Source organism: Strix aluco, chromosome 5 (assembly GCF_031877795.1).
Source record: "Strix aluco isolate bStrAlu1 chromosome 5, bStrAlu1.hap1, whole genome shotgun sequence".
NCBI classification, from domain to species: domain Eukaryota; kingdom Metazoa; phylum Chordata; class Aves; order Strigiformes; family Strigidae; genus Strix; species Strix aluco.
This window is the reverse complement of record NC_133935.1, coordinates 56,493,689-56,507,771: the sequence shown is the minus strand read 5'-3', so window position 1 is coordinate 56,507,771 and position 14,083 is coordinate 56,493,689. Positions and strand designations below refer to the sequence as shown.

The 14,083-nt window shown below is 38.9% G+C and overlaps 1 protein-coding gene across 1 annotated transcript in view; it reads left to right on the top strand.

The window, feature by feature from the left end:
* The window catches only part of CNTN1 (contactin 1), a 262,071-nt gene that overhangs the window by 79,594 nt on the left and 168,394 nt on the right, over nt 1-14,083 (top strand). Inside the window, exon 2 of the mRNA XM_074827442.1 lies at nt 812-855. The gene's annotated coding sequence lies outside the window, so the exon portion shown is untranslated. The remainder of the gene's footprint in view (nt 1-811; nt 856-14,083) is intronic.

The window sequence follows — 14,083 nt, the reverse complement described above, 5'->3', positions numbered from 1 at the left end:
AATCTGTTAGTTTATGTAGCCAACTTCTGAAACGAGCACTCTGTATTATATGATGTGTTTGGGTTGCACTATGTCTTGGAAGCATTTGAAAACTTGCAAGTAGTGCCGGTGTAGTGTAGTTCCAACCTTGGATTCACTGATGATGTATAGTGGATATTACACCCAAACTGCTAAGAGAGGAAATGGAAATTTGGAGATAGTTTGACAGTATCTACAGCTGTGAATCGGAGAAGGTTTGGGAAGAAGAACTCGAAAGTTGAAGCTGAGTAAAGATTTTTGAATCTTTCTGGAAGGGCACACCAAAATTTGCTGGATGGAGACAAATACAAGGAGGGATCAGAAGAGATACTGTAAAAGGAAGAATGAGATGTGTTAAATAAAGCAGGAATTTGATGATGGTATGCCAGCATGTATCTGAGCAGGCATTCAGTGTAATTTACTGCAGGAGAGAGCTCTAGGGTCAAGTTGTTTTGATAAGGTATTAATGACTTGAAAAATAGCTAAATGTGCACCCAAGCTTATTTTTAAAGGCAGCCTATAATAGCTTGTATATCAAGTAATCAGGAAGAATAAAATCACACAAGCTCACTCTGCTTTTAAACTTTCGTTTGAGTAGGATTTTATTAATATGTCTTTATGCAAGAAAGTGACTTACTGGAAACCCGCATGTTTATGAATTGCAGGAAACATCTGGGAAAAACTGATTGTAATAGAATGTTACAAAAGTATGCATAACAAATTGTAACAGAACTGGTAATTGAAAAATTGAGAGTTGAGCAGAAAACTGAACCCTGTCTTTATTCAATTCTAGATACTGCCTCTGGATCTGCATTGAAACAGTCCACCTTATTAGAGGTTGGTGACTTTTCTTTTTTCAGTTCTTACATCCAGTTTTAAAATAATTATTTATTACCATGTTTAAGTAATGAAGTGAAAGATATACCTTCTTAGTAGCAAATAATTAGTCCCAGTGCAATGGAAAAAGTCATAAAAACATTGTTAATTCAGAAATTTATGCTGAACTAATGCACAGAAGTAGTGTTGTGCTTTTGACCTCATCAACGTGATTAGTTTTTAAATGTTAACTATAACATTTTAGAACTAGGTCTTTTGGCAAGGTTTTTTGATTCAAATACTTCTTTGGTTTGAATTGATACTTGAAATGTATATCCATGAGTTTCTAGTTGAGGGTTGGAGTATGTACTTCTGAGACTGTATCTGCCGTGAAAGCCACACCAAATAAACTTTTTGTATATATAATACAGAAGCATAGGACCTCATCTGTATTTTCACTGATTATGTAGAAATGACCTATTGGGTTCTACAGTGTATTTATATTTGAAACATGGAAGGTGGTACCCAGTGATCAGGTTAGAGTGGGCTAAAGTCCTTCCTGACTTGGCTCTGTATATACATACTGCTGGGCGATAGGAAGCTCATAGCTCAGTGATGACTGCATTCACTGTATGAAGGTGGACTGACTCTGCGCTACCTATAAAATCATGTTACACTGCATTAAGCAACATTACATCCCTCTGATGAAGCTAGTCTGGTGGGATAAGCAGTTGAAATAACAGTGACAGCTCAGCTGGGCATTGTGATTTCTAATCCATCTATCTGTCTATAGGAGTATGCTTAGGTTTTCATGAGGGATGTCACATCCCGCTCAGACGAGGGGGACAAGTGACTCAGATTCGCAAATCCCCAATGGAGCGGACAACCAGTCTCCAAGTCTAAACATTTATTAACCACTCACAATGTACTAATTGAACACACAATAGTTGGCTAAGTATATAGCAAGTTGTGGCAAGCAATATAATATGCCTTGCATTGCTTAATAGGAAAGGGAAAAGAGGGAGATAGAGGGAATGGGGAAATACAGATCACCGGTCTGGGTTTCTGCGCTGATCCTGCCGACGAGGGTTCCGGGAGGCACAGGAGACATCTGTCTTTTTCACTGGCATCCGTCTTCTTCGCTTCACTGCACTCTCTCTCCAGCCCCGGGCCCCAGGCCCCCCCTGCTTCTTGATTTATACCCACTTTCCTTGGGTCCATCCCCTAGGTCGACCCACATACCTACGTATCCCATGTACAGGGAGGGGTGAGGTGTTTCATGGGATGATGTAATTAGCATGATCATGTTAGCCCTCGTTAGCATATTGAGGGGTGTTAACTTTAATATGCATTTCGTGGATAATGAAGCAAAGGTCATTCACCGGACAGATGGCCCTTGAAGTTTTGGCCAGGTGCACCAGAGCAGAGCCGTCCTGTCTTCACAGGGCTCCCTCCTCCAGTCCCATCTTGTGTTATTCGGGCAGCCTTATCAGCTTCGACCTCCACAGAATGCACCCTGTGACTCATAGTTTTGTCTTGCGAGTGTTTGAGGCATTTCTTTGACCAGCCTCAACTTTTGCTTTCTCAGGCTGTTTTTCTTAGTTTCTCGCAGGCCTGGTTTCTCGTCTCTCACAAGGGGGATGCAGGCATGTTTCTTTTCCCCCTGAAGATCACTAGACCACTTAAAGATTTCATTAAATTAATCTATATTCCTAAGACTATCATTCAAATAAGAACATAAACAAGAAAAGTTTTAATACAATTTTGGAAACAGTTTTCAGTATATGGTTTTAAATGCTTGAAGTGAAATCCACTATTTTGTTGTAGAACAGGACCAGAGGAAGTCACAGCTCCTAATGGCAAAACATGGTTCCTTGGCTTAAGGTTATTTAGTACTGACACATTTAACTTCTGCATTTTTGCCTTTTATAACTTGATTAATTTTCTGCTGCTGGACAAGGAGAGCACCAGCTCAGAGTAGCGCTACCCTGAATCCTGTAGGTCCCTGTCTCTAGCCCAAATCCTTCTGGAAGTCTGAACCTTGGTGTCTTTGACTGATATGTTGACAAACTGTTTTGTTGAATATTTGTGTATTAGGATTGAACCCAAGGGATCTGTGCAATATAAGAAATGACAGTAATTCTTCTTATGCATTTTTTTTTGGTGAAATTTTACATACTGCTTCAGTTAATTTAATGAAAAAATTAATGTAAATCAGACTTAATTTTGTAGTCACTGTTAGCTGACCTGTCCGAAAAATAACCCCAAATCTCCATTTTTACTGTTAAATTCATTCTTATAGAGTCAAATATTTATCTGGCTGTTTTCTCTGTTTCCAAATTACAATGACGTGACTTTTTGTATACTGTATTGTTCAATACTAGTGAAATGGTATATGTTGTTAGGCATGACTTCAGTCTTTGGACCCTCATTTATCACATAATCTCTGGAAGGAGCTCTCTTTCGTTCAGAAAGCTGATTTCTACCCTACTGAAGACTAACTGCAGCTTATTAAAAGTTATTTGTGATTCCAGTTTCCTGATCAGAGTTCCTAGAAGTTGGTGGGTGTCTTTCCGTTTGGATGATTACTATGGGATAAAGCTCACGTACACCTTACTGAGTAGGGGATACTATTGCACTGTGCTTAGCATCATACCAGACAGTACTAGTTCTGGTCCTTACAGAAACTGTGCTTAGGCTCTTGTTTTGATTTACAGGTATAAGTGAAGCTTCTTATCAGCCAAATCTGACAGCTAGTAGCTGGACTTGTGTGGTGGTGCAGGAGGAGACTATGCTTCTCAAGCCTGTAGCAATGCATGCTGCTGCAAGCAGACTTTCATAGTGGTTCTATTCTCTGTGCTTAAATGCACCTTATTATATCTTTTTTCCCATGGGACAGGTGTTCATGAAACCTGTTTTGTGTCTGAGGTGAGGTCCATCAAATCAGTCTCACACACCTTTTCTGTTTGATTTTCTCCACCTTTGTTGCACTGCTCCTTGTGATCAGTTTTCCATGTACATGTCATCATACTTTCCTTACCAATAAGCCCATAATTGGCATGACACATGCTGTTACTCTCTTACTAAAGAGCAACTGTTACCCTGCTTTGTGTTCTATACAAATGAGCTCATGATCGCAGGAGCAGCTGGATGTACCTGGTGCTTTTTGTCTTCATTCAAAATGGCCACAATCTCCTGCTGTTTCTAATTTATAACTGCTATCAGTAAAGACAAATATTACTTTTATTCTTTGTCTGAGAAAAAAGGCAAAATGAAGGACAAAGGTCCTTATGGAGGAGTGGGAGGTGGAAGTGCAGGAGTCTGCAATTCCCTGCAGTGTCAGATAGCATTGCTTATTTTCCTGCTGGGACAGGGCACCTGCCTGTGAGCCCATCAGGTAGTGCTGTGGGTCTGTGCAGCTGCAAGTCTGCTGGTCAGGTGTAATTCCCCATCCAGTACTTTTCCCTGGGGAAGGAAGCAGCTGGGAGTAAGCTGCCTGTCTCCTGAGCTCCTGGGACGCAGAGAGGGAGCAGGCCACATGCTAAGTGTATAGCTCTGATCACCATCTTTTGACAGTGCCTGTCATGTAAAATGACAGAGAGGCTGGGGGGAGGGCAGCGCAGCTGTAATGCGACATTGCAGCCTCCCTTTTACTCTCTGACTTTATGGGATTAGACAGCCTTGTGTAGGATCTGCCAGTCGTTCGTGTCTCGTTGAGGACTGGGAGAGATACTGAGCCGTGCTGAGCTGCAGCAGAGGAGCGCTCTCTGGTAGGACTCAGCACTTAGAAGGACGCTGTTTGGCTGCAGGCAAGCAGCACAAGGTGCCCGTTGTGTGCCTCTCCCACGGTCTGACTTGGAGGTGTGATTCTGTGATATGACCAAGTGCGATGACTCTCATCTATTTGAAGAGGAAGTTGAGAGGCAAGTATATAATTTGGTGGGTATTCAGCAGGATGTAATGGTGTTGTGTTGTGTTAATTATTGCATAAGCTGTAGCATCTCATCTGAAAAAGCTCTCTGAAGTATGCTATGAACTAATTAAATACCCAGACATTCAAAAGTAATGCCTTTCATATAGTTGTATTTCTATGATGTAAAGCAGTCGCTTCCCATTAAAATTAAGCATTTGCAGTGCCTCAGAGTATGAAAGAATTAGATCTATGTTTGGATGTAACTGTTGCTTCAGACTAAATACTTCTCAACAATCTTGCAGAATTCCATTTGAATACGTTTGAATGAGCAGAAACAGTTAAAATCAACATTTTCCTGGAAAGGCCTTCATAGGATACATTATGCTTATCATACATTAATTTCTATAACTGTGCAGCTGCCTTTTATATTAGACGCATTATTTTTGAATTACTGAAGTATTTTAAGAGTGATGCTCTTGGTAAAGGCATAAACAAAGTACAAAGGCCAGTCTGTTTTCCACATAGTACATTGTTGTTGAAGAGTTTGTGCCAGCCAGTACAGAGAGTGCAATCGTGTCTTATTTCTCTCAAGAGAGATGAATTACTCAACTGCCTTGGCTCCTGCTGCTCCACATTCTTCTCCTTGAGCTGTATTGTTGGAGTGGTCTGCTCCTCTTCATGGAGCCGCCAGTGTAACTGGCAGAAATGTAAATGTATAGCATTGTCTTCTTCATGAAAGGTCTTCACCTGTGAGCTGTTTTGGATATGCACCAGCTTTCTGAACAGTGTAGTTAATTGTGCTTTTGAGATTTTTGTTTTTAAAAGAAAACCAACAGATTTTTTTCAAACAATAGCACCATGCACAGGAGTATCTATTAAAACTGCTGCAAATTTGGGGAGACGGTGTTATTGATTCATGCACTGATACATTGCAACAGCCCAGGTAATTTATCTTGCCATTTTTCTGTTCAGAAAATTTTGTTCAAGGTTCTGGTAGTTGACACAATAGGGACTGTGAAAAGACAAGGTATGTCCAACTAAGGTCGCCTGATTCAAGTGTATTTCTGTCTTCAACTCATTTTACTGTGAAGTAGGTAGCACTGTGTGCCTTCAACAATTAATCTTTTTGTTTTAAAGTTTGTGTTTGCAGCTACATACATGTTTTAATCTGGTTACCACTTCAGCCTCTTAACATGCCTCAGTACTGTTACACCCACCTTGGGGTTGAAATGTGGCTGGCATGCTACTGAAAGACACCTCCTGAGGGCTGCTGCTACTAGTGATAGAATCCTTTGACTTTGCTAGGGACATTATTGAAGCCTATATGTAGCTATTGTGAAGCATTGAATAGAATCATTATCAAATCAGCAGCAAATATTGAGGGTCAAGCATAGACATTTCCTAATTGGGGATGTGCAGAGAAGTCTTTGCTAGACTGGGTCATGAAAGCCAGTAGCCTTAGAGGAAACACGGTAACTGAAATGACAGTGACTGTGTATACAAGTCCCCAAAATAACTCATAGCCCTTCATTTACAAAGGGAAATTAAACTGGTGTTTCGCTCAGAAGAAGAATTTTTTGCATGAACAACACAATTTATTGTAGATCACGAGCAGAATCCTTCCAGATGCTCAGAACGTTTCCCTTGTTCATGTGTTGGCACTCCGTGCTCCCTAGGCAGGGCCAGTGGGAGGAATATTATCCAGATGTTTGTTTAGCCAACTGCTGGTATTGATACTGGGGTTGAGTCATGGATATCACCTCTTTTTCTTGAGGAAGGAAGGATCTGTGTCAGGCATACACATCCCAGGTGTGTTGAAAGCTATTTGAATCAAGGCAAGGATATTAAGGTAACTATTTTTATGTGTTGCCTCTTTCACAAGTAAATGAGAAGAGATTCATATGCATGAAAACAGTGTGTCAACTGTAACAGACCTTTCAGGACTCTGACATCTTGGATATGTGAATTTTCACTTTGCATTGAGAACAGTGTATGTTTTTCATTAAAAAGAGACTAACTCTGCAAAAAGTTGCTTACTGGAGCTTCTGAGAATTATGCAAAGCAGTAGTTCTTCATAGATTTTAAGACTCAAAAATGATCCCTAGACAATGCAAACCACAGAACCTTTCTCCAACACAGACATTAATTTGAACTGCATGGATTTTTTTTTAAAGATGCCTTAGTAAGATGATCCAGTTGTTGATACTTGCACTATTAGAAATGCTTATTAACTGTAAGGGGACTTCAGATGAAGAGATCATAGATTAATGTTTACACTACAGTCTTTTTAAATGATAGGCTGGATGAATCCCACCCAGTGTTAAGATATATTTAAAAATAAATTAAACATTAAAACATTATAGATAGTATGAAATCTGTTATTGTCTGCTGGTATTTGTGGAATGTTCTAGTATGTCTTAGCTTTCTTTTGTATAAACTAGATAGGCTGAAGTTCTTTACGTCTTGTCTGAGGCAAGTTTCACGGATGTGACTATATAACTTCTCTAGAAATTTTTCTTTAATCTTAGATATCCTTTTGAGTTGTTGATTCAAGGACTAAATGCAGAATACTAGTAATGACTTCACTGATGTCATGTACTGAACCTAATTATACCAAATAAAAAAGCATAACTTACATATTAATTCTAAGGATAATTATGTATTAGTATATAATTCTCCTGCTTATCTCTTAGGGGATGGCTAAAACGTCACACCAGAAGTGCATGTTCAGCTGGTTTCCTGGTCTTTGCTGAGTTTGCTTCAGAGCTTCTTGGGATACAGCTCTCCATTTTTATAAATAAGATTTCATGCTAGTTCTTTAAAATAGTACTATTCTAAAATTGGAAAAGGGTAGCAGAAACATACTACTTTGTAACTGAGAGCTGGATAAAAATTTGATCTAAATATGAATTACAAATGATTCACTGGTGCCTACCTGATTTTGCAGATGGGTTATAACAAATTGCTGAGTTACATTGCTCTGCTAATCCTGAATCATGGTAATCTAAACAGCAGTGTTACTAACTGTTCCTTATCTCTTCTTGTCTGGCATCTGCATATATGCTTATACACACATATATTCATGCATATACATGAGCAAGGTACATTATAATTGTATTGGTCTCTTCTGAATGATACCCGTTTTAGTTAACTCTAGTGGATACAGTAGTTTTGGTGATTTTCTTTTCTTGTGTCCAGAATAAGTTTCAGAGATTCTCAATAAACTCCTGTAAAGTGTTTGGCTAATATGCAGTGTATGTTGGCTACTGTTCTAACCTTTGAAAGCTTCTTAAAAACTTATTAGCATCTCCCCTTAAGTGCAGAGCATTGCAGATGCCAAAACAAAATTAAGGTTTCAGTGACTATTTCTCCAAATTAGATTAGGAATCACTGTGCTGCTACCAAAGTAACAAAAAAATCTAATGTTAGTTTGAATAATGGCGTTATGAGTTCAGCTTCTACATGCGCATTGGGTGTTGACAGGAGAGAGGCCATCTGTTGTCTCCTCTGTGCTGTTCTCCTGGTGAGAAGAACTGTGTTGGCAGCTGATGGGAAAGCAGTGAGTCTTTTTTGGCAGCAGCCAGTTTGGCTCTTTGTTCTCCCAGGAGTAGTTAATAGATCAGAAAGGTGGCTTCCACAGCTGTAGGTGAGCCTTGTGGTAGCTGGATCATCTGATATTCTTGATGGATTTGAGTCTACCATCACCAGAGACTCTAACTGCAAAGCATTTCTGGAGAGCTGGACACATTTTTCATCTGAGTTGTGGCAAAGGAAATCTGCTTGGCCAAAGAAATGTTAGAATTGGTCTTTTCTCTGAAGAAGCTCATGCAGAGAAGGGCAGAGAAGCTCAATGGGTGGTGGCCTGCAGGGACTGCTTGTTTTTACTAGAGATAACTTCATTTTGAAACTTAAATTTATTTCTAGGGCTCTGTCAAAAATAGGTATTCAAAGTATGAAATTGTGCAAGGTGATGTATATATACTGCTGTGGGATACAAACTGATCTAGATGATGCAAGTGTTTCCTATCCCTGTTTTTCTGTTGGGATTTTTTGTTTCATTCTCCTCCTTTCCATACTACCCCATTTTTCGTAGCTCATTTTTCTCTTTGTCACTGTTTCCTTCCTTCTAGAGTAATTGCTTCCACTGAATTCCAGTGCTCATTAACCTGACATTAGAAACAAGATTTTAGGCAGGATTTTTCTTGTCTTTCCCACCAGCAGTTATTCTCTTCTCTTAGGCTTACCTAAGGCAGAGAAGGCAGAGAAGACTGAAGGTATGAGGTTTTTCACCACATCTGCCCCTTACAGTTCTTATGGGTTCCTACCAGCCTGTTCATAAACCCAGCAAAAAAATGCCGTAATCCTATAAGCAGTGAATAATTTTCCTGTGTGAAAAGTAACGGACGTGAAGTGCTGATGGTGACAAGCCCACCAGCTACCCCAGGTCAGCACAAGGAAAAGAGAAAATGGCAGCAAATCCTAGCACATTGCTTTATGGCCACAGACAGGATTGCATCTTGAAAATGTTCCTTTTTCTGCTTCATGACAGAGCTTGAAGATTAAAATGTTCTTCTAAATGAAAATATTCTATAGCCACAATGCACATTGGAGTTAATAAAGAATTTAATCTTAAATTAAAAAGTAATAGAAAACTGGAACAATGGTGTATGTTTTGTTTTATGGTGGTTAAGGAGATTCAGCTTTATTTGTCTTCCCTCCTGATAACCAGTTCTCACAAAAATTGTTTCGAGGCTCATATTTAAGGTGTGGGATGCAACCTGTGTATTTCTGAGCTCTCTTCCCTTGTTTTATAGAACAATGAAAGACTATACTTTTCAAAGTGAGTGATGTTTGTGCAGGCTGGGAATATGTTTTGTGAGCAACATCTTTATCACACCCTGTTTTGACAGAAGGCTTTCGTTTACCTTTGTATATTCATTTCATAAGAGGCATTTGCATGTAATAGCCAAACTGCATCTGGGAAATTGTGACAGGAGTGATCACACTGTGGATGACTTTATGGGTAAAACAAGCAGCTGAACTCTGAATGATGACTCTCAGAGCAGATCTGGGAAGGAGAATGTGGAAGTTCCCCGTGAGGAGCACGGAGACCAGAAGGGTGTCAGAGGGCTTTTCGGAGGTGTTCCCTGACTGCAAGCCAAGTGAAGCAAACGAGAGTTGTCTGTCCAAAGTGCTCAAACCAAACTCTGGACTAATTATTGCTCAGAGGTATAACTAAGAATAGAATAAACAGTCATGTGGGTTTTAGGAAGAAAATATTTAAACAACTCTGGGTCTTAAAGAGCAGGATTTCAGAGACTTGTGATTCAGGTCAAAGCCAGTCCACCCTTGGGGAAGGCATGGAAGAGACAGCAGGAGGATGGGTGAGAAACAAATCCTGTTTGGCTTTTGCTTTCAATACAAAGTAAAACTAAAGCTTGTTTATATTCATGATAAAATGTAAGAAAGAAGTAAAACCTGTGAAGAGACTCATTACTGAGTAGCTAATAAAATGGCTCTTGCAGCTGGCTTGTGAACCACTCCAGCTCCTTGCTCAGCCTGGTTTAGGCAGAGACCTGGGGCTGTGTTCAGATGTAGCTGTAGTAGCAACTGCCATCAGTTTGTACTCAAACTGCTGAGCCTTGGAGGTGTGCGAGGATCAGAATTATCTCATCACCTCTTTAGGTTGGTTTCTATTTTGATGAGGGCCTACAGTTAAAAACAAAATCATCAATACAATTGAGAGACTTTTGCGGTTTTGTTTCATGCTTTATATATAGTTACGTACATATGTACACATTATATATAAAAGCTATAGTGTGTATGGTACATATAAAATTCAAAATATAAATTTAAAAATAGACTTTTAATGTATATTTAACTATATTGTGCCAGTCATTTATGTTATATACCTCAATAAATTTAATAAGCTGCTGAAGTTTTTCACAGAGATTGTGTTGACAGCACCACTAATGTAATGAAGCTTTAATTTGGTGTAACATTTTACTGTTTCCTAAGGAGACAAGGATTGTGCAATCACTTTTTGTCTGTCAGTCCTCTGCATCAGGTTTTGAACTGCTCATCTAGCTCCCGCAACATGGGAAGGAAGTCTTCTGCAAGTCTTGAAAATAATTAAGTTCTTACAAATTTCATGATGGCTGTGGCTCAGTAAAGGGGAAAAACCCAAATCAGTGCCCTACTGAGTGGAAAGCTGTTATATATTCTCCTTGGCAGCAATCAACATATACATACCTCCAGGCTAAGCACAGCAGGTGCTGTCTCCTGCCCAGAAGAGATGTCAGGAAGTACATGTGGTGGGAGAGAAGCTGAAATTATTTTGGTTATGGGCTGTGAGAGAAGTAGGATTCAAGTCTGTAGGAAATCATGTTTCATTACATCTGTTGGTTGCAGAACAACTCATTACATATATCTTTTTTTTCCCCCATTCATATTTCAGTTTTCAAGTAATGTGATTAGTGAATTCACCAAATAAGCAGTTTCAGAGATGAGATGCCTCTGAGATGAGAATGAATGGGAAATTGAGAGTCTTTGTACATTATGCTTAATGCAGCTAAAGCTATTTTGCTTCATACTTTAGAATTATTAGCTATGAACCATTTTTTGGTTTTGTTCTCTTGACACTAGTCTGATTTGCAGCTTCAGAAATCTTTTTCTCTGGTCTTTGAACAGAGTACATTAGTGCTTCCTGAAATATGGTAAGCATGTTACTCCAGAAGACCATTCAAAAAAAATTAGATTTCAGTATGGAGTCACAGTGAATTTAAATACTTGGTATTATTCTGAGAGCTAGTAATTTATGTTCTTATTTTCATTAATATCAATATATTTACTTACTGTATTGTGACAAAAGAATCTGAGTACTATAATTTCTAAAAACAAAGCATAAAATTAGTTCAGAAGTCTTGATTTTATAAAACCTTGAATGGCCTTGGGCATCAAACTAACCAGAACAAAGAAGAGTTGAAAACAAAATTCAAATAATGCGCTTCTGCAGGCTGAGGATAAAAAACAACCTTTCAGAGTGCTGTAAAGTTTGTTAAATTTGACGTCTGACAGGCAGTCAGAGATGCAGGTTCCCAATGTGGGGAGGACACAACTGCCACTGGCCTGCTCTTGTCCTCCTCGAGTCAGTGGTGTGCCAGACAGCTCAGCAGATGGCTTGTGTTAAGGTGTGGGACATAGAAAAACTGGTATTACACCTAAACAGGAATTAACTTTAATAAAAATAGGAATACTTTGAATGAAGTCTGAACAAACAGAGCAAACAAGATGACCTAGGAGCAAAACCAAAGCATAAAGGCAGTCAAATTTGAGATTATCAAGTGGAAGGAAAGATATACTGGGAAGATTAATTTGAATAGTAGTAGTCTGTGTTGCTTGCTTTCAGTAGCAATCAATGCAGAGAACTAGAGATCATGTTAGACTGCTCAGGAAAAACATTTGTTCAATATACAAATAAAGTATGGAACAGGTTAGACAATACCTTTGAAAATATGAATAGGTAGGCATTTTAGAGAAATGTTTTGACACACAGGCTAATTATTTTACAAAGTAATTAGTTGATTAGGACGGTTTGTTTTGCAGATGAAATACTTCCAGGGAAGGTATAACTGGAGAACTACAGTATGGTCAACAGAAGTTGACTGTCTGTGTATAAAGTTCCACTTAATCTTTCAAATAATACTTAAAAAGAAGTGACATAGTAATAGAATTATTTAAAAAGTAATTTAAAATTAATAAAAGAAACATATTTTACTTAAATTATTTATTGACATCGTCACCACAATATATTATATCTAGAGAGGGTAATAAAATTCCAAAGAACAGTCAATGATTATTCCATGAGAGAGGATAGCGGGATACATTTCTTTGTGTTTAAGGGCATAAACTTAGAAAAGTTTGAGGACAAAGGTGTTCATTAAGAAAGTCCAAACATTTTTCTCTTTAGTCTCCTACTTGCTGCTCTTAAACAGGATATTTGAGTAGATGAAGCTAAGCTCTGGATGCCCGCAGTATGCATGCCATCTGTGGTACACCCCAAAATCCTGATCTTGGGATGCATAAACACTCAACAGCCCTCTCATCTGCTAGCCTTTTATGTTAGAGGAACTCCTTAAATACATCTTCTTTCCAGCCTTCATTTGAAAGGGAAGTGGTGCACCTCGAGAGGAGAGGGGGAGAAGAAAAGGCAGTAAAGAGGAGTTATCATTCAGGTCTCATCTCAAATCAGGACATAGCTGGAGTGTGGCATATAATGTCAAGACAGTAATGAAATATGGAAAATCCTACGTCTGATCTAATTGCTGAAACGCTTGTCTTTCATAACATCTGTTCCATGCTCAGTTCTTGCTATCCCACTCTGTTCAGTTATAGTTTGTATTGTACAAGCCAGCCTATGCAACGCACGTTAGAGATGTTTGATATGTTTGTGCCACCAGTGCAGATTTGGGAAGGACTGTTACATATAATTGTGGTGCAGCAACCACATCAGGTATTGTTCTCTCCCAGCAGGCTGGGCACAGTGCTACTGCTGCTGCTTCCAGAGCTAGCAGAGTATCTCTGCACAATCCTGCACTGCATGGCATATACATAAACTTCATAATCTAGACTGACACCCTGTTTTAGTTTGTAAAGCATTTGCCTCAAGTTTGGGAGATATGCAGAAGTGCATATAATTAATGAAATGTTCTTCAGTGGTGGTGTGGGGATTTTTTGCTTTTTATTCCATTTGGTTTCTGAAACTTCTAGGATTAACCTTCAGCCTGAATGAGTCAGGCAATCCATTTACATTGCACTAGCAGTGCACTGTCTTTTCAGTAACTGAAATATAATTTATTTTAATACAGTTAATGATGTTTGCAATCCTATTTTCTGGTACTGAGCTATATTTAATAGAGTTGAAACGTCAGGCAACATGTAAGTGATAAAATGACCTTTACATCTTTTCCTGGTTTCTTGACTCCTGAATATGATGTCCTTTTGTTCTGGTTGTTATGCATGCTCCATGTAGGCTGAGGGAGGTGGAATGATTTGAGATTAAAGGTTGTAAGTATGTTGAAACCCATTAACATTACTATAGGAACACTAATAATCTAAGCATAAAGGTAGTTGTGAAGGCTAATTAAAAATGTGTGTTTTATAAATGGGCAGTGGATGGAGAGATGGGAAATGAGTGTCTCTCTGAATGCTGTGTGCACTGGAGTAGAACCTAGTGTTCTCTGGCTGCTCATGAACAGGAGAAAGGTGGGAACCTACACTGAGAATTTGGTAGGTTACATTATAAAAGTGTCTGGAATGTGAACAGAGCATTTGAAA